This window comes from Beta vulgaris, chromosome 1 (assembly GCF_026745355.1).
Source record: "Beta vulgaris subsp. vulgaris cultivar EL10 chromosome 1, EL10.2, whole genome shotgun sequence".
Lineage (NCBI taxonomy): Eukaryota > Viridiplantae > Streptophyta > Magnoliopsida > Caryophyllales > Amaranthaceae > Beta > Beta vulgaris.
The window spans coordinates 25,458,075-25,476,688 of NC_079202.1; the positions used below are offsets into that span (position 1 = coordinate 25,458,075).

At 41.7% G+C, this 18,614-nt stretch overlaps 1 long non-coding RNA gene across 3 annotated transcripts; it reads right to left on the reverse strand.

Moving 5' to 3' along the window:
* Positions 1 to 7,718: 7,718 nt before the first annotated feature.
* LOC104884508 (uncharacterized) lies at positions 7,719 to 17,747 on the reverse strand. 3 transcript variants are annotated; one of them, XR_008968387.1, is made up of 6 exons: positions 17,545 to 17,747; positions 12,257 to 12,309; positions 11,664 to 11,759; positions 10,775 to 10,831; positions 10,477 to 10,655; positions 7,719 to 9,866 (listed from the first exon to the last, which is right to left on the reverse strand). It is a non-coding gene; the product is annotated as an uncharacterized LOC104884508 (long non-coding RNA). The 3 variants fall into 3 exon arrangements; XR_008968388.1 differs by having other exon boundaries at positions 10,477 to 10,649; positions 11,664 to 11,816; XR_788735.4 differs by having other exon boundaries at positions 11,664 to 11,816.
* Between the last annotated feature and the right edge of the window lie 867 nt (positions 17,748 to 18,614).

Genomic DNA, 18,614 nt, shown 5'->3' on the forward strand with positions numbered 1-18,614 from the left:
CTAGACATCAAAGGAAAATATCCCTTGCCAAAGCCTCATCCAATTCGAACATTTGTCAATAAGCGAGACAAAAAACTCTGGTGTGAATTCCATCATGACTGCGGCCACACCACGCGAGAGTGTCGAGAGCTCAAAAGAGCCTTGGACAAATTGGCTGACGAGGGAAAGCTGAATCGGTATGTAAAAGATCCGAAGGAAAACAAAGTCGAGCCCCCTCCGGAAAAACAGACTCGAAGCGACGAAACCGCAGGATATGTCAATGTCATCGCAGGTGGATTTTCTTCGGGGGGCTTAACCAGCCGCTCTCGCAAGAAACACCTCTACACCAGCAGTGCCTCTGGCCTCGATCATTGACAGGCAAGTTCAACAATTCATCTGGCAGCACTTAATCACACGGTTCGGAGTCCCCCGAGTACTCATATCGGACAACGGCCGCCAATTCAATAGCGGTCCTACACGCGACTATTGTTAAAAGTTCGGGATTGAGACCAAATTCTCCGCCGTTAGTCGACCACAGACTAATGGGCAAGCCGAGGCGGCCAATAAAGTGGTCCTGAAGGGGCTCAAAACGATGCTCGAAGGAGCAAAAGGTTCATGGATTGATGACCTCCCGGGGATACTCTGGTCTAGCCAGACCAACGTTCGAGAAGCAACCAGCCACTCACCCTTCAACCTGGTTTACGGCAGTGAGGCCGTTCTACCTGTCGAATTAGGCATCCCCTCGCCTCGTATCACATTCTATGACCAGGAAAGCAATGATGAGCGAAAGAGGCTTTCCCTCGACCTTCTCCTTGAAACTCGAGGGATGTCCCTCCTCCGGGCTATCTCCTACAAACTTAAGCTGACCCGATTATTCAACCGTCGCCTCAAGAAGCGATGTTTTCAAGTCAATGACTGGGTGCTTCGAAAATTTGAGTCCACGGGGCGACAACCTAGTCTGGGAAAGTTACAACCCAACTGGGAAGGACCATACCGTGTGACCTCGATAGTCCGCCCTGGCACCTACCGACTCGAAGACCAAGAGGGACGTCCACTACCTCGACCATGGAACGCAGACAATCTCAGAAAATTCTATGTTTAAATTGGTTTGTCCCTCGAGTGTGGGGGCATACCGCATAGGCACTTCTGGTTATCTTGTAAGACACTGAAACATGTGTCCCAGTTATTTTGTAAGATACTGAAACGTGCCGATGTAAAATTGCCTATTTTTAGGCGTCATCAATAACAAAGTTACCTTTTGAAGCAAAACATGGGACACATACAAGCGCTAGAACTTCTCAGTTGCCTTGGCTCATTGCCCTTAGAGCAACCTCGATCGAAGTCTCTAGTATTCTCGATTGCCTTGTGCTCATTGGCCCTGGGAAGCACCTCGATCGAAGTCTCTAGTATTCTCGAGTTGCCTTGGGCTCATTAGCCCTAGAGCAACCTCGATTGAAGTCTCTAGTTTCCTGGTTGCCTGGGCTCATTGCCTAAGAACCTCGATCGAAGTCTCTAGTATTCTCGAGTTGCCTTGGGCTCATTAGCCCTTAGAGCAACCTCGATTGAAGTCTCTAGTGTTTTCCTGTGTTGCCCTGGGCTCATTGGTCCTTAGAGTAACCTCGATCGAAGTCTCTAGTATTCTCGAAGTTGCCTTGGGCTCATTGGCCCTTAGCGCAACCTCGATCGAAGTCTCTAGATCCCTCGAGTTGCCTTGGGCTCATTGGCCCTTAGAGCAACCTCGATTGAAGTCTCTAGTGTTCTCGAGTTGCCTTGGGCTCATTGGCCCTTAGAGCAACCTCGATCGAAGTCTCTAGTGTTCACGAGTTGCCTTGGGCTCATTGGCCTTTAGAGCAACCTCGATCGAAGTTTCTAGTATTCTCGAGTTGCCTTGGGCTCATTAGCCCTTAGAGCAACCTCGATTGAAGTCTCTAATATTCTCGAGTTGCCTTGGGCTCATTAACCCTTGAAGCAACCTCGATTGAAGTCTCTAATCCCCTCGAATTGCCTGGGGCTCATTGACCCCTGAGCAACCTCGAGTAAGGTCTATAAAAGTCGCTCAAGTTCAAGCATCAAAGAATTTTAGAAAAAGTAAGTAAAAACTCGAAGGACAAACCAATAAGAAAAGCAGAAGTATTATTCCATTAATCATAGTACAAGCCATCGAAGGCATTGCAATACAAGCCCAAAGAAAAACCTAGATCAAACAAGAAAGCCTAAGGGTGCAATGTTAACCCTAGTAGGAGACATAAAGAAAAGAAAAGCCAGGGAGAAGGAAGAGAAAAAGGAGGAAGGCTCGGAGCAGGCCACGGCTCATCCCTCGAGATTAGCCGGATGGGGAGCTTGTTCCTCGACCGGCCCTTCTTCCTGGGAGAGCGCCTTGACACCCTCCTCGACCTCACTCCAAGGAAGGCTGGGGGTAAGCTTCTCGAAAACCAACCGGACCTTGCGGAGCGCTTCGGTCTGGCCAATCTCGGAAGCCTGCAGGGAAGCATCCTCGAGGAAGGTCCTTCCCTCCTCAGACTCGTTCCAGTCAAGAACAATGGCCTCCCGGCACTCTCGAGCCTTGGCGATGGCCTCTTCGGTGCTCTTTCAAGTTCTCTCGATCTTCTCCTCGGCCCTCTTGCAATCCTTAGTCGCGGCCCTATGCCTCCTGCTGGCGGAGTCCCTTTGCTTAAGGGCGATGTCGCGGGCCTGCTCCACCTCAGCCTTCTTCTCCTCGAAGGCCTTCAGAGAATTGGCCATCGACTCTCGAGCCTCGGAGAGCTGCAGCTCAGACAAGCGCAGCCGATTGACGAGAGTATGCCTCTCGTCCCAGGACATCTCCCCCGAAGCCGTCCCAGGGGCTAGCCCAGGGGCAGACCTCCGTGCCAAGGACAACACCCTAATCGACAGCTGACAAATGTCGAGAAAAGAAGTTAGAATAAAAACAAAAGAGAATGTCAAAATTAGAAGAAAGAAAAGGGTTGGCAAGAGAGATCATCATACCTCGGTTAAGGTTGCCTTGACAGCTTCGACTTCTTGTCCGTCGGATAACAGGCACGCCCTCTCGTCTAGCTCCGTCACCAAATACTCCGAGGCATTGTCGAAGCGGGCAACCATCTCAGCCCTCGAGAGGGCAGAGAAAGGTAATCTCCTAGCTTCCTCGAGAAAGGGCTTCCTCTTTGAGGACGCCACGACTACGGCCGCACTCGAGGGGACCGAAGCAGAAGGGGCAGGAAGGTCCTTAGGCTTGGTCGAGGCAGGTTCCTCGACTTTGCTTTCTATCGGCTCCGTCTTAGGAGCCGAAAGAGATGGTAGCTGCTTCCCTCCCTTGAGGGATGGGTCCGCTTCCTTTTTCACCACGGAAGATCCCGTGGCTGCCCCCGAGGTGGAGGAGGAACCAAGGCCAGCCTTTGCCAGCCTTCGACGTTTAGCTGCCCGAAGTGCCTCAGCTGTTATCATAGGTGAAGACATCTTAAGACGAAGGTTAGAATAGAAGGGAGAATAAATCTTGGAGAGAGAAGGGAGAATGGGATTGTGAAACCCATTGGGACTAATTGTCCGTACTTATAGGCGGTATTGGCTGCAAGTCCCCAAAAATAGCATTAATTATCTCCCTCTAATGGGCTCCCACGTGGCAAGCCCAAAAGGAATACGCATGTGCCTCATACGCGCACTAGCTGGCGACCTCCAGCGTTCAGCCACGAGGACCCTCAAGCATCGAGTAACATGCCACTTCGAATAACACAAGAAAAGGAGCAGAAGATGAGCAAAAAAGGAGCATTCATTTCCATAAAAGGGCGGAGTACATCCTAAAAATCGCAAGGGTTTGGCTAAAAATGAATATTCATTTCTACCAAAAGAGATAAACTTAAGGTGCCTCGCAGGGCGTGACTAAAAGCAAAAGAAAGCGCATAAGTCTAGTCAGAGCTGCTCGAGGAATCGCTCTCGGAAGTCTCAGAGACCGATTCGACCTCCTCGCTATCAGAGGAGCCCTCGTTCGAGGCCGTTTGGTCATTCGAGCTCTCTGGAACCACCTCCTCCTGAACCCCGGGCTCCGCAGAGGCTTGAGGGTCCCCGACTTGTTGGGGGTCCTCACCCAAAATCTCAGCAGCATTAATGGCATCGTTCGCCTCAAGCACAGGGCTGGCCTCATGACCTTCGTGAAAGGCCGCATCAACGGAGATGTTGTACTCTGCCTCAACCGGAGACCAGCTGGCTTGAGGATAGACCTTCCTAAAGGCAGCCTGGAGCCTATCTACCACCTCTCGAGCGGCCACCTCAGATGCGTCTAGACCCATGTCCGCCGCGAATTCAAGACTACACTTCGAGGTTTTCCATTCCTCGATTATCTCGTCTCGTTTACGCTGGACACTGTTTCTTTGGCTCGTTAGGTCCTTGATCGTGTTCTCGAGGGCGGCTTTCTCATCAGCCCAGACTACCTTCTCATCCTTGAGCTTCTTGCTCAGTGCCTCGATCTCCTTAGCCTGCTCCTCACACAGCCTCGTCTTCTCCTTCAGACCCTCTCGAAGCTTGCGGAAGCCGGTAGTGCATCGATGACTCATTACCGTCATACAGATCGAGTGCTGAAAGAAACAAACCAAGTTAGAAAGTATAAGCAAGAATAAAGACTAGGCCCAGGAGAAATTCCAACTTACATCAATCCAGGACGAGTGAAGCTGCTCGACTTCCTCCTCCTCCGACAGACCTCGAATCAGCGTCAAGTCGGGCCTCGAAACGAGCCTCTTGGCCAACGAATCAAAGAGGTTGGCTTTTTCAAGGGTCGACTTCTGTGTGAAGTCCCGAAGGTCCTCCTCGGTCTCCACCGCCTTTCTCTTCTTAGCAAGAGGAAACACCTCCCCTTGGGCCAAAGAGTCCTCGGCCTCCGATGTTGCGGTCGATTTTCCCTTAGACCTCGAGGCCTCCCTTGCAGCTCGAGAGACGTCCTCTACATCGACGACTTCTCCTCTCGGCATCCCCTCGAGGGGTAATAATAGCGGACCTCGTTGGAGGGCGGACCTTCAACCTTTTCGAAGGATCCTGAGGAAAGGGAAGAGTGAGATAAAGCAAATATACTAAGCGAGATATAATTCGAGCGAAAGTTACCTTCGGGGCCCGGGGGACTTTGACTTCGCCCTTCGATAGCTTCATCTTGAGCTGCTCCTGAACCCGTTGGTTAGCGGTTAAGCGTTTCTGCATCTCCTCGTCAAGTTCTTGGCGAGCTATGACTGCCAAAAACAAAGTAAAACAATCAGTACATTAAAAATAAAGGCAGATCGAGGGCCTTAAGCATACAAAGTCCCTACCCTGAGGATAGGCCGGGCTTGACCCCATTGTCGACAAGAAGTGCTCGTTGCTTAGGTCGTCCACAGCAGGGTTCCAGTGTTGAGGCACTTGTTTCTTATCACCCCTCTCGAGGACGGTGAGACACTGGCTGTAAATGGCAACCCGAGCCTCTTCCCTGGACATGGGGGGCACTGATCTGTTCATCCATAGATTGGGGCCCTCAACCAAAGGAACCACTGGGAAATCCCACGGCTCAGCTCGATATACGTACAGGAACTCAGTACGAAAGTGTTGTTGGTTTGATGGCATAGTACCCACAACCTTGTAGGGAAAACGGACTTGAAAGCTCCACCAGCCCTCTCCGTTCGAGCTTGAGGACATGACAACCAACTTCATCATATTCCTCCATAGTATCAGTGAAGGCTGGGTACCCATCAGCTTGCAAATGGCCAGGAAGCCAACCATCGAGCCCACACTGTTGGGCATCAGTTGACATAGGGCCAGGCCATAATAATTTAGTACCTCGGTTATGAAAGGGTCTATAGGGAATCTCAGCCCCACCTCGAGGTAAGCTCGTTGGAGGAGTACAGACCGTCTCTACGGGCTCCGAAATGTAAAGAGCATAGGGGTGTCTGATGAAGTACAAGCTCTCGAGAAATCGGAGGTTCTCCGACAAAAAGTCCTCAAACGGCCCTCGATTGTGGAAGTGGGCTATTCCCTTTGGCAGCGTGACCTTCTCCTCACTCCTACCGCTAGTGCTCGCGGTAAGAGAGTTACTCTCGTTGCTCTCTTCCATCACTCGAACAACCTGATTATCGAGGAGATAATCTAAGTAACTCTTAATGGCTCGGGATCGAGCAATCGTAACAAGGTGGGGGGGATTATCTAGCTCCCCCTCCCCACCAGAAAGCACGGATAACCTGTCGCTCGAGTATGGTAGGGCGTCGGGGACCTGAGTAGGGTCCATGCAATCAAAAGCCACAGACACCCTAGGGATCCCCCCGATGAATATCCCGTCGAACAAAGGTTCTAGAAAGGGAGGAGGGGTCCCCGAGCTAGAAGAAGCTCTCCCCAGGTCCATCGATGGAGGACTCCACACAAAGCGGTCCATAAGGGCAATAAAAAGGAAAAGGAAAGAGGTCGTACCTTGTTTAAGAGCACGCCCTCAAAATCCGTCTGCACCACGAGGAGAAGCTATCAATCTTCAGGGCTCTCGAGATGGTAAAGAAAGAAGGGAAGTAAGATTCTCAAAAGGATCAGAGCAACGCAAATGAGACAAAATCAAAGTACCTATCTTCACTTATATAGACCGCCTGAAAAGGACGGTTTACCTTCCGACAGACTCCAAACCACCTCAAGACGCCACGTCAATGGGCCTCCTCAAAAGCCTAAGAGAGTGCTAAGCATCCTGGACCAGTACCACCCTACTCCTCCAAGGCTTGACTATGAACCTAACTCGACCCAACGTAAAAACGGTCATATTCTCGCAAAAAACCCCTCCGCCGGAGCTCTAACTCCCTGGGCCAGTCGCGCCCAGATGGAGGCCAAAGCCCTACCCTTAGGCACCTCACCCTGATCGAGTGAGGGATATCTCGATCGGCTTCATCATCGAGATTGGCGCCCGTCAAGCGCTACAGCGTCATACCCCTCGAGTGAACCAGGGAAGCCTGGGTAATGTCGAGCGAGGCTACTTCCTCGAGGTTGTTCGAGGCTCACCAGCCCCACAATCACGAGCAAAGACTCAGAACTCCTTCAAGTTATACAAACCCGGTCGATAGCTTCGAACGAAGTCTCTAAATCCCCTCGAGTTGCTTGGGGCTCATCGGCCCGTAAGCAACCTCGAGCGAGGTCTCTGAGGTCCCCCGAGTTGCCTGGGGCACCTTAGCCCCAGAAGCAACCTCGGGCGAGAACCCTGACCCTCCTCGAGTTTCCTGGGGCTCATTGGCCCCCAAACGACCTCGAGCGAGGTCTCTAAGGTCCCCCGAGTTGCTTGGGGCTCATTAGCCCCAGAAGCAACCTCGGGCCAGAACCCTAAACCTCCTCGAGTTGCCTGGGGCTCATTGGCCCCCAAGCGACCTCGAGCGAGATCTCTGAGGTCCCCCGAGTTGCCTGGGGCTCATTGGCCCCTGAAGCAACCTCGGGCGAGAACCTTGAACCTCCTCGAGTTTCCTGGGGCTCATTGGTCCCTAAGCAACCTCGAGCGAAGCCCCCGAGGTCCCTCGAGTTGCCTGGGGCTCATTAGCCCCTGAAGCAACCTCGAGCGAGTACTCTGAACTTCCTCAAGATGCCTGGGGTTCGTTGGTCCCTAGGCAAGCTCGAGCGAGGTCTCTGAGGCCCCTCGAGTTGCCTTGGGCTCATTAGCCCTTGAACCAACCTCGATCGAAGTCTCTAAATCCCTCGAGTTGCCTTGGGCTCATTGACCCTTGAAGCAACCTCGATCGAAGTCCCTAATCCTTTCGAGTCCCCTTGGGCTCATTGGCCCTGGAAGCAACCCCGAGCAAGGTCCCTGAAGTCGCTCTAGTTGCCTAGGGCTCGTTGGCTCTTGCGCAATCTCGAGCGAGGTCTTTGAGGCCCCTCAAGTTGCCTGGGGTTCATTGGGTTTCGCGAAACACACGATGGCGACCGGGGCCCCACCATGTATTTCGCGTGGGGCTAATGTTTGGGCCCAAACCTGGGCCTCCGGTGATCAGGACTAAATCCTCCCCTCCAGCGTGGAAGCCCCCCCAGTGGGGCCCACATGCCTTAAATTCCGTGCCTACATGGCAGGGAATGTCCTCGCACTTTTCAACGCCTATAAATGCCGGGCAGATTCCCAGTCATTGAGGTACGCAATCCTAGACAGCACACTTGGCAACCATTAATCAATACACTTACTGACTTGATCGTCGGAGGGGCGATCCCGGATCCACCCCCGGGGTAGTCTAACCTTCGCTTTGTGCAGGTCTCCGAGCAGACAGGCCTTCATCAACCCTAATCTCGATCATTCCCACTTAATACAAGTTTTTACCCGAAACAACAACTATCTAAAGACATAAAATATAAAATCAGATAAACCCAAGCATGATATCTCTTTAAAAATCATAATTTTCCAATTTATTTCCTTTTTTAATCAATAGATAATTCTTGATTAAGCAAACTAATATCAAAATATAAAATCAGATAAACCCAAGCATGATATCTCTTTAAAAATCATAATTTTCCAATTTATTTCCTTTTTTAATCAATAGATAATTCTTGATTAAGCAAACTAATATCTGAAAAACCCATCAACCCAGAGTAAAAACGAAGTATCAACGTTTTATGATATATGAGCAAAACAAGCTATAAGTACAGGAAATAATAGCTAATGTAAACTACAAAAACATCCACATACACATAAATCACCAAAAAAAGAATAAGTAACCAAACTTCATGATTGAAGTAAAACATTAAAAACCCCGAAAAAAAAATTAACAACAATACAAAAAAAAAAAAAAAAAAAAAAAAAAAAAAAAAAACTGCTATACAAAAAGGAAGACTTACACTTACCGAAAGGGGGAAGTCATGGTTGAAGAAGGTGAAGAGACATGAGATGGAAACATTAAAAAATGCTGCAACAGAGACATTAAAAAATTCAAGCCTTGTTTGGCTTTAGTAGTTCACAATTAGCTCATAGCAAAACACAATAGTCATTATCAGTTAGTAATAGCAAGTTTAACAAAAGATAGCATTAACAAATTCTCTAATAGGCAGTTTACAGTAAGCAATTTTAAAGCACAAAAGATAATTTTACTATTAAAACTATGCTACTTATTAACTGTAGAATGGTTCAACGGAATTATCAGAAAATATGAAGTAGATCAAAGACGTGACCTACAACAGGGAGTAGTGCAGAAAAAACATTCCAAAACAAAAGTGTGCAAACAGCATGTTAACTGAAACTCTTGTGTAAATAATACCACATGAATGTCCATACCTAAGTGCCTCTAATGAACCTCCAGCCTAGGCAGAGTAGGGGGACCAAGCAAGCAGCACTAACCCCACAATCGCAAAGAGGCCTGTAAAAGCCCAGCCCTGGAATTGCAGAGAGCTTGTTCCTCATGAAAATATGGGAAATGCATTTGATTGCCCTAAACTTACAGACATAGGAAGTAAATTTAAGGATTTGCAAATTAAGTCTTCGCGGAAAACTAGCGATTCCTAATTCTGTTAAACAGCTCAAATGCGGATAATCTTCCTAGCTGTGCGGGCAGAGCTCGACTCGGCTGGGCCGGGTCGAGTCCAAACGTTATCATGCAGACTCAATGTAAACCTCACTCAGCATCAAAAAAGGGAAAACTCGATTACAAAGGGCACCAGGACATTCTCCTGGGTTCCTGACCCAAAGAAAAAGACAAGGCTAGTTGCCAGTCCTACCATCTACAGGAAGTGTTATACATAGCTCATAATACATACATAGACATACCTCCTTCAGTCTCCTTCCACAGCCACTCTGAAACTGCGGAATCATAAGCAGCCACGTGCTGAAAAGCCTTCCAGACAAGCTTCCTACGGAACTGTTGGTCATCCTGATCTCCATTGAGATAATCTATCAAAGCAGAGTAATCTTGTGGATCAACCACCACTAAGACATCCTTGTGATTCTGTTAATATATCAACAGGTAAAAAATCAAGTGATTAGCTTTATATGAGTCTTAGACAAACGATTATAAAAAATGAATAATATAAATCCATTAAAAAAGATGAAGAAAGATCATCACCTAATGGTGAAGAAAGGTATAACTCATCCCAAGAACTTGGAACGAACTATATGTTTTAGAAAATAGTTGACAGAATCAGATAGGAACAGTCAATGTGGAAAGTGTGTGCGAGCAACATGGTCAAAGATTAGTTCACAGTTGAAACAAGAAGACAATTAGGAACATACAACATAGGACATGATGCTTTAGCATCAACCTACATACTAATGGTTAAAACCAATAAACATCAGCTGTAAATCAAATATAAGAGAAACTACATAAAGTAACTAGAAGATGAATAGGCTGGAAAGCGTTACCACAAAATATCAACAAGAGCTAAGATCTGTTAAAAGATGCATACCCGTGCTAGACACGAGTACCTGGGTCCAGCTATCTAAGTAATATAGCTTATGACAAAATGAAGTCTTAGTACTAGAACTTGCAGGAAAAGTTAATCCAGAAGGTCTACTTAAGTTTGAAAAAAAAACTGCAAATTAATTGGTTGAGGGCTTACCTAAGACGATGGAGGACAAGGAGAAAACAATAGAACCCTTCATTGAGACCCCTGCTTTACTACCTTCTGACCCCATGGCTGCAATCTGCTGATATTAAATGGTGCTAAAACAACCTAGAAGCCACCACATAATCATAACATTGTAAGTGCATAAGGACTTGACCAGGTAATAGCTGCTCCTGATGCAGAGTATAGGCATATATTCATGAATAAAATGACTAGGTTGGCAATAAAAAAACTTCATATAACAAAATTACAATATTAAGATCATGAATTCAGCTGCTGCAAGCTGCCACACCTGGTTAGAGCAAGGAAAAGTGAAAGTTGCCACACTTGCCACAACATGGGCATCAATCTGCAAGTTTGAGAAATAAGAAGTCAAGTATGATGTACAGCCCACAAATTAGCTCATCTATGTGCATCAAGAATGAAAACAAAAGCACCTCGAAAAGCTAAATAACTGATCTTCCATCACTCTTCTACACATATATATCCACTTGATGCACAAGCGGACATATATGAAAAGAAAATCATAGTGTTGAACACAACTTTTACCATATCCAAGACAAAACTATTTCCCTCAAATGCATTTAGAAGCTTATAAGCTACACATCACTTTTATCACTAGGTGTATAAATGTCTAATGCAATTTAGATACTTCTAAAATAATAAGAATTCTCGTTCACTATTAAACAATGAAGTCTGCCATCTCATTTATTTAAAATATGTTATACAATGTGAGGTTACAATAATTAAAAACACAAATTAAAGCTTGGAGTGCCAACCTAATATGGAGTAAAATTTCCATGTAAGAAGACCAAGTTCAAACCATCATTAAAGCTCTTTCTCGTGCCAATTCAATCTTGTTATTTCTAAAAAAAAATCATTTCAAGGATGTAAGCTACTAGATTATTCTTTCTTTCTTTATTGTGATTAGAAAAAAGATATTGACTGCTAATTTTCCCATATTCATAACCAGAATCATTCCCAAATTTAAGAAATTACAAAGTCAAATAATTGAACAATAATATAGCAGAACCCTAGATCGAAAAAGAAAAGCAAAAGAAGAAGAGAGAAAGATCTAAGTACCAATCGCGATTTTCAGATCAACTATCAACACACCATAATCTAACACAACAAAAATAACCTATAAGAAAAACTTCCATAAACAAAATGAAAGGACTTACTAGGCAATTGGTTTCAGGAAGCAAAAGCCACTGTTTAAATAACTCTTGCGCCAGGTAAGGATTAGGTTTGAGAGCCAAAGGTGAAACCTCGTGCAACTTCAAGAGATTAGCATCATGAGATGTCGTAATCATTGCTCAACACAGGAGAGAATGCTATAGCATGTCAACCCCAGTTAACCATTGTACTATTAGTAAACCATCAAGAAGAGACAATCATCTACTTAAAACACCACCCAGGTCCAAAAAAATAAAGAAATAAAGAAACACAAAATGGAGACAGAAACTAAGATTAATCAAGAAAAGTCTAATATAATATAATAGAAAACTTCAAAATAAATCTTTATTCATATGTTTATCGTGGATAGTAGGCAACTGGAATCCCTATATTAAAAATCATTAGTAACATCAAAACTCCCAAATCTATAGAATATAAAATAAAACGGTGCATTTTAATCAATAAACCTGAGAAACTAACTATATTCAGCATCACTCACCAAACAAAACACCATGGAAGTTATATCTCAGTAAACCGCAAGAAAGGAAACATCATGTTTACAGTAGCAAGATAGATATACATAAGTATTAATGTTTACCGGATTAGAAGGTCTGCAGACACAGATGAAGATCCAGCTGCAGCAGGCTTATTCTGCAATAGTTTCCAGGTAATATAAACAGAATAATGTTACTTTCCCAAAGAGAACGAGGAAATACGTTTTATGACTATAACTGAAGTAATGGAGTACTGAAGAACTCATAACAGTAGCATTATGGTAATTGATTTACAATTGTCAACAAAAAATTACCTTCTTCCCTACATAATATGTTGGATTAGAACAAGAATCACTTTCAAAAATGAGTTAAATCAAAAACCATAACTATCTTCCATTAGTCATAATTTTAATGTGTCCACCATAAGAAAAGGTAATTTTTGCTTACAAATCCTGATTCAGAGTAGGAGAAGTTCAAAGTTTAACTTACATTCTCTCAAAAATAAAAAAAATGGCCTATAATTTTGGAACAACTCAAACTTAAGATGCTGACTATAATTTCAAGAACATAGGGTATGCAGCAGTTAGCAATGCATTTTTGACAAGTCAAAATCCAATCATATTGATAACTAATTGATGTTAGGTAATCTTCATCTCTCCCAAAACTAGTAGAAAATCATCACCAATAACTCAATAATCTTCCCCAATAATTTAACCGCATAAGAACTGATGAAGAACAACATAAAAGATCAAATATTTTTCATGAGCTAAATCAAAAAACGTCAACCTTACGAAATTAAATCACCGATTTTATAGGAAAATATCAGAAGAAAAACATCAAATAATCAATCCATAGGTTTGATGTACCTCGCCTCAGGGCCGTCTTAGTGATTTATGGGGCCCTGTTCTAAAATCAAAATTGGACCCTATACATATACATATTCATTTTCAACATAAAAAATATCTTTTTAAACACCATAATTTTCAAATTTTTATTCAAATCAATAATAGTAAATTAATACAAATTAAACTTTATAACAACCTTCTATCTAAAAAGTGCGGTTCTAGTAGCATTCTTTGAAGCAAAATTATCAATTAAATCTTCATATTCTACTTTCTCCAAAAGATCATTCTCAATTGCTATCAATGCCAATCCATTAAGTCTCTCTTGTAACATTGTTGAACGAAGATATGACTTCAATAGCTTCAACTTTGAGAAACTTCTTTCTGCAGATGCAACAGTTACAGGAATAGTCAACAAAATTCTATAAGCAACACTTGCATTAGGACACCAATACAAATCTTTCACTAAGTTCAAAATGTCAAGAGGTCCCTCTATGTCGTCAGACAAAATTTCTCTAACCAACTTCAACTCTACAAATAATTTATTCCCATCAATATCAGATTGATCATTAAATTTCAGTGCATATTCAAGTTTAATACATGAAGACTTTAAACTCAAATCATCCAATGACTTCAAATTATGAGAAGTGAATAAGAAACCAAATATACTTTCATATTCCTCAAATTGCTCAAACCTCTTATTAAGAGAGCTGATTGCTTGATCAACAATGTAAAGAAAATAATTAACTCTAAAGGATTCTTGTGCAGATAATGGAGCATTTGATGATGTGCTTGGATTTTCATCAAAATGTTTTTTTCTTCGAATTTCACGCCTTTGAGGAAAGATAGGATCAATATCCATTTCCACTGCAAGTTTTTTAGCACTATTCAAGGCATCTTCAAAACCATTCTCTCTATACTTCTACAAAAAAAAAATCAAACCCCTTATTTTTCCCATAGCCAAATCAATTTGCATATCCTTTGATTGTAAAAGCTTGCTTACCGAATTAATTGCACATAATATGTCATACCAAATTATTATTGCAATTAAAAACTCAAAATCACCAAGCTCATTATTTGCTAAGGATTTAGCTTCACTTTTTATTTTAGAATCGTTATCACAATCACCTACTTCAAGTAAAGCTTCTCGTAAGTCTGACATTTGGAATCTAATAGCCTCAACACTTTCTAACCGACTCTCCCAACGAGTAGAGGATAAAGATTTAGGAGTTCTTTTTTTCACATTGTCTTTCAAAATTTGCCACCTCTTAGTGGAAGCTGCAAAAATTGTATATATGCGTTGAATGACTCCAAAAAAATCTCTAGCTTTACTACATGAGTTGGCCATGTCACATAATGTCAAGTTTAGGCTATGACAACCACAAGATGTATAAAAAGCTCTAGAATTCAAATCCAACAATTTCTTTTGAACTCCTTGGTGTTTGCCTTTCATATTTGATCCATTATCATAACCTTGGCCTCTCACATCGATTACATCAAGATCAAGATTTTTCAACTCATTTATTAAAACATCAAAAAGCCCTTGTCCAGTTGTATCATTTACATTCAAAAATCCTAAGAAAGATTCCTCAATGCAAACAGGATTTGTAGTAACATTCACATATCTCAATATCAAAGTCATTTGCTCTTGATGGCTAACATCAGGAGTACAATCAAGTATCACTGAAAAATACTTTGCTTGTTTGATTTGCTTAATAATTTCAGTTTTTATAGCGGAACCGAGTAAATGTATCAACTCATTTTGGATGGTATGACCAAGATAATGAAATTGAGTCTCATTATTAGTAATACGCTTGACATGTTCTTGGATAATTGGGTCAAACTCTACCAACATCTCAATTAAGCCCAAAAAATTACCATTACTTTTTTGGTAGAGTTTTCCGTTAGAACCACGTAATGCTAAATTATGTTTAGCAAGAAATTTGACAACTGAAATAATTCTCTTCAACACTTTTTTCCAATGATCCTTTTCTTTCTCAATTAATCTTTGAGTTGTCTTATCAATAGTTTGATTCTTTTGAAATCTTAGACGCAACTCATACCAAGTGGTCATATTTTTAACATGATCCATGCTTGTCTCATGTTCTTTTAGTCTTATGCCAATATGACCCCAATCAGAAAAACCTTCATTTGTTAATTGACCCCTACCAATTCCTTTTTTAAATAATTTGCAGCAAAAACAAAAAACCCTATCAAGCTCTTTTGAATAAACAAGCCAATCTCTATCGCATTTCTCACCATTTGATAAAACTCTAGTATATAAATTAGCAGTAAATCGCCTAGAGAATTTATCTTTAGGACCTTTCACAATAGAATAATCTCTTTTAGGTCCCTTTTGTACTAATAGATCAATCATTTTAGAATCGAGACCATCCCAAACTCTTGGATCATATATATTAGGCATATAATTAGTCTCACATGGATCGAAATTGTCATTATGCATATCATCAACATTTTCAATTGGCACATCATCAACATTAAGAGTATCATTAGGCGCATTGTCAAAGGTAGGATTATCATTACGCACATTATCAACACTAAGATTATCATTAGGCACATCATTGACATCATTGTTCACAATAGGTACATCATTGACATCATTATTCACAATAGACACATCATTGACATGTTCAACATTAATATCATTTTCAAGATTTATTGGAGATTCAACATCAACATTTTCATTTTCAACATTATCATTAGTAACTTGTGGTTCTTTGATGATGAATTTATCAAGAGCTCCTTTTTGAGACTCAATCAATAATTCCATTTTTTTCCTTTTCTTACGCTTTTCATATCCACAATCATATTTTCTAGTATTAGGGGCCATTATCTACAAACTCATAAAAGATTTCAGCAATTTAACAATTAGATTTAAGTTCCAAATGGATTAATATAACCTGGATAGTGAAGTTTATATCAATAACATCCTCTGATCAAATTTCTCCAATCTCAAAGTCACGTCGAGTCCGTTCAAACAAAGTTAACCTTCAACACAAAAAATTAAAAGATCATTTTAGATTTGCAGAAATTCAGTCGCATAAAGATGTATAATATAATTACATTTTATAGTCGCATTAAAATTCTCAAACTGCTTACTCACAAATGAAGTCGCATAGAAAAATTGCAGATTTGCAAAAAATATATGTCAATTAAGTTACTGACTGATGAATTCTTATACAATTTAAAAATAAAACTACTTAAATCCAAGCATAAAGACACACATAATTGGAGAAAAATAAAAATCTGAAATTAATCAGATGAAATAAATCAGAGAAAGTAATTAAAGAGAAACAAACAATGGCAGTGGTGAAGACTTGGTATGAAACAGTTCAAATTCCATAAACATATACTGCATATACTACTATGGTGGAGAAGATGAATAAATTAATGAAAAAAAAAAAACTTGAGGGCACAATCATTCACATGCATCAAGAGGAATCAAGAAACATTTATTGAATTACATAACAATAACCAAATCTTCAATATATAAACCAGGCCTTTGTCAATTTCTCAATGAGAGTCTAATTACATGTGGCAGTAGAATAAAGAGATTAAAAATCCAGTTTTTATTTACGGCAATGGTTATTCAAGCAATTAGAAATCACAAAATCACCCCCCATCTCAACATGTTGGCATTTTTTTAACCAATATTTCAGAGAGCAACATTCCAATGAGGTCCAACTCGACGATTCAACCCGATAAGCAGATGAATACTTTGTAATTAGCAACAACAAGCACCTTGAATTTTTCGAAATTGTAATTACCAATACCTTTTCAAAATTCGACCATAAAAATTAATTGCAGAAAAAATAATTAAATTTAAAATTAAAACAGAATCAAGAAAATTAAAATACTACTTACTTGAATTTAAGATTGTCAATGGGAACTTCGAACTTGAAAATTGAGATGATTGAGTCTTGTATATTCCACTTTCTTTGCATGTATCGATTGAGAATTGGGAAGTAGATGATTAAGAATTTTGAAGATTACTCCTTTATATAGTCCTCTCAAAATTTAGCCGTTTGATAGGAAGAAATTAGGAGAAATTAACATTAATCGTTGCTTGCCATTGATAATGAATGACAATCTCAAATTGAGTAAAGATAAATTTTTCCCCGTTAAACAGAGAAAAAAACCCCAACTTTCCATATATAATAGAGAAAATTGATGAAGATAAAAAAAATTCGAGAAAGAATTGATCGAAGAATCAAAAAAGTTTGAAAGATTTGAAGAATAAGGAAGGTGAATCAATGAATAATGGAGCGTGAATCAAGATAGAGGGAGGAGTTTGAGGAAAGAGTAATTAGTGGCGTGATTACGAGGAAGGAAATATTGCAGACGGAAGAATTGAAACGTGAAGTATGGGCTAGAATTTCCTTTACTGATCTCAAACTACAAAGCAGAAAATAGAAAATTGGGCCCTCCAAATTAAACCAATTTTTTTTAGGTTGGGGGCCCTGTGCAAAGGGGCACTTTGCACACCCTTTGCTACGGGCCTGCCTCGCCTGACAAAGCAAAACAAGTACCAATTAACACCAACGTTGGCTGGCGGATATTGCGGAGGTTGGCTGACATTTTTTGCACACGTTTTTGAGCCCACATCTGCTGTTGTAGTTCCTGTTGTTGCTGTTGCTAAGCCAACCACATCTATTGTTGAATTTATAGCAAAAAACTTCCAAAATTCTGAAAGGTCATCTTACCCTAGAAATTTCACGATCAGAAAGGACCGAGAAAGAGGAGCGAGAAAAAGGCGAGAAGAAATAGTTAGGGTTAAAGAATCGAGAGATTTGAGAACATGGAGAAAGAATGAGTAACCTTTCTGGTCTCTTAGGCAAGAGGAGAGAGATCGTTCTCAACGGTTGGACCTTCAATTTCCTGATGCTTCAGTTTTGAATTACTAGGGTTAGAGTTAGGATCCGATTGATTTGGGGAAGAAGACGATGAATAAAGTCATTGTATGAGTGCGAATGGATTTTGACTTTGATGTTGAAGAAAGGGATGGAAATCATGATGAGTTGAAACCCTAAATGTTGCACGAATCACGATCGACATGGAGATGGACATGGTGCTGGAGATTAGTAACGGAATGTTTCATGAGAAGGGACGCATGAAGCTTGCGACTGACATTCATCAAACTAAGGGTTGTTGGCTGGAGGTTGAGTCTGGAAGATGAGAGAGATCGAAGTGAAGAGGGGAAAAGAGAAAAAAAGAGAACCAGTTTGATGGGAAGGAAGAGCGAGAGAACAGAGGTGAGCGAAACTAAAGTGGTGTGCGGGGAGTAATTAGAATCGAGGGAAAATAAAAATTTTAAAAAGGAGGAAACACAAATGCTCCGTTTAGCCAGAGCATTTGTTAAATTTTTTTATCAAAATATTAAAGAAAATCATCAAATGCTACGTTTGTAAAATAACCGGAGCATTTGACAAGTAGCAAAAGCACTTTTTTCCACTAGTGTCATGAGTCATAAGTGACCCTGCCAGCTGTTCTAAGTTGAACTTAGTGAAGTCTTTTGTTTCTTGAAGAGCAGTGACTTTAGCCATCCATCTGCCCTTAGGAAGACTCCTAAGAACCTTTCGAACCTGTTCCTCGGATGAAA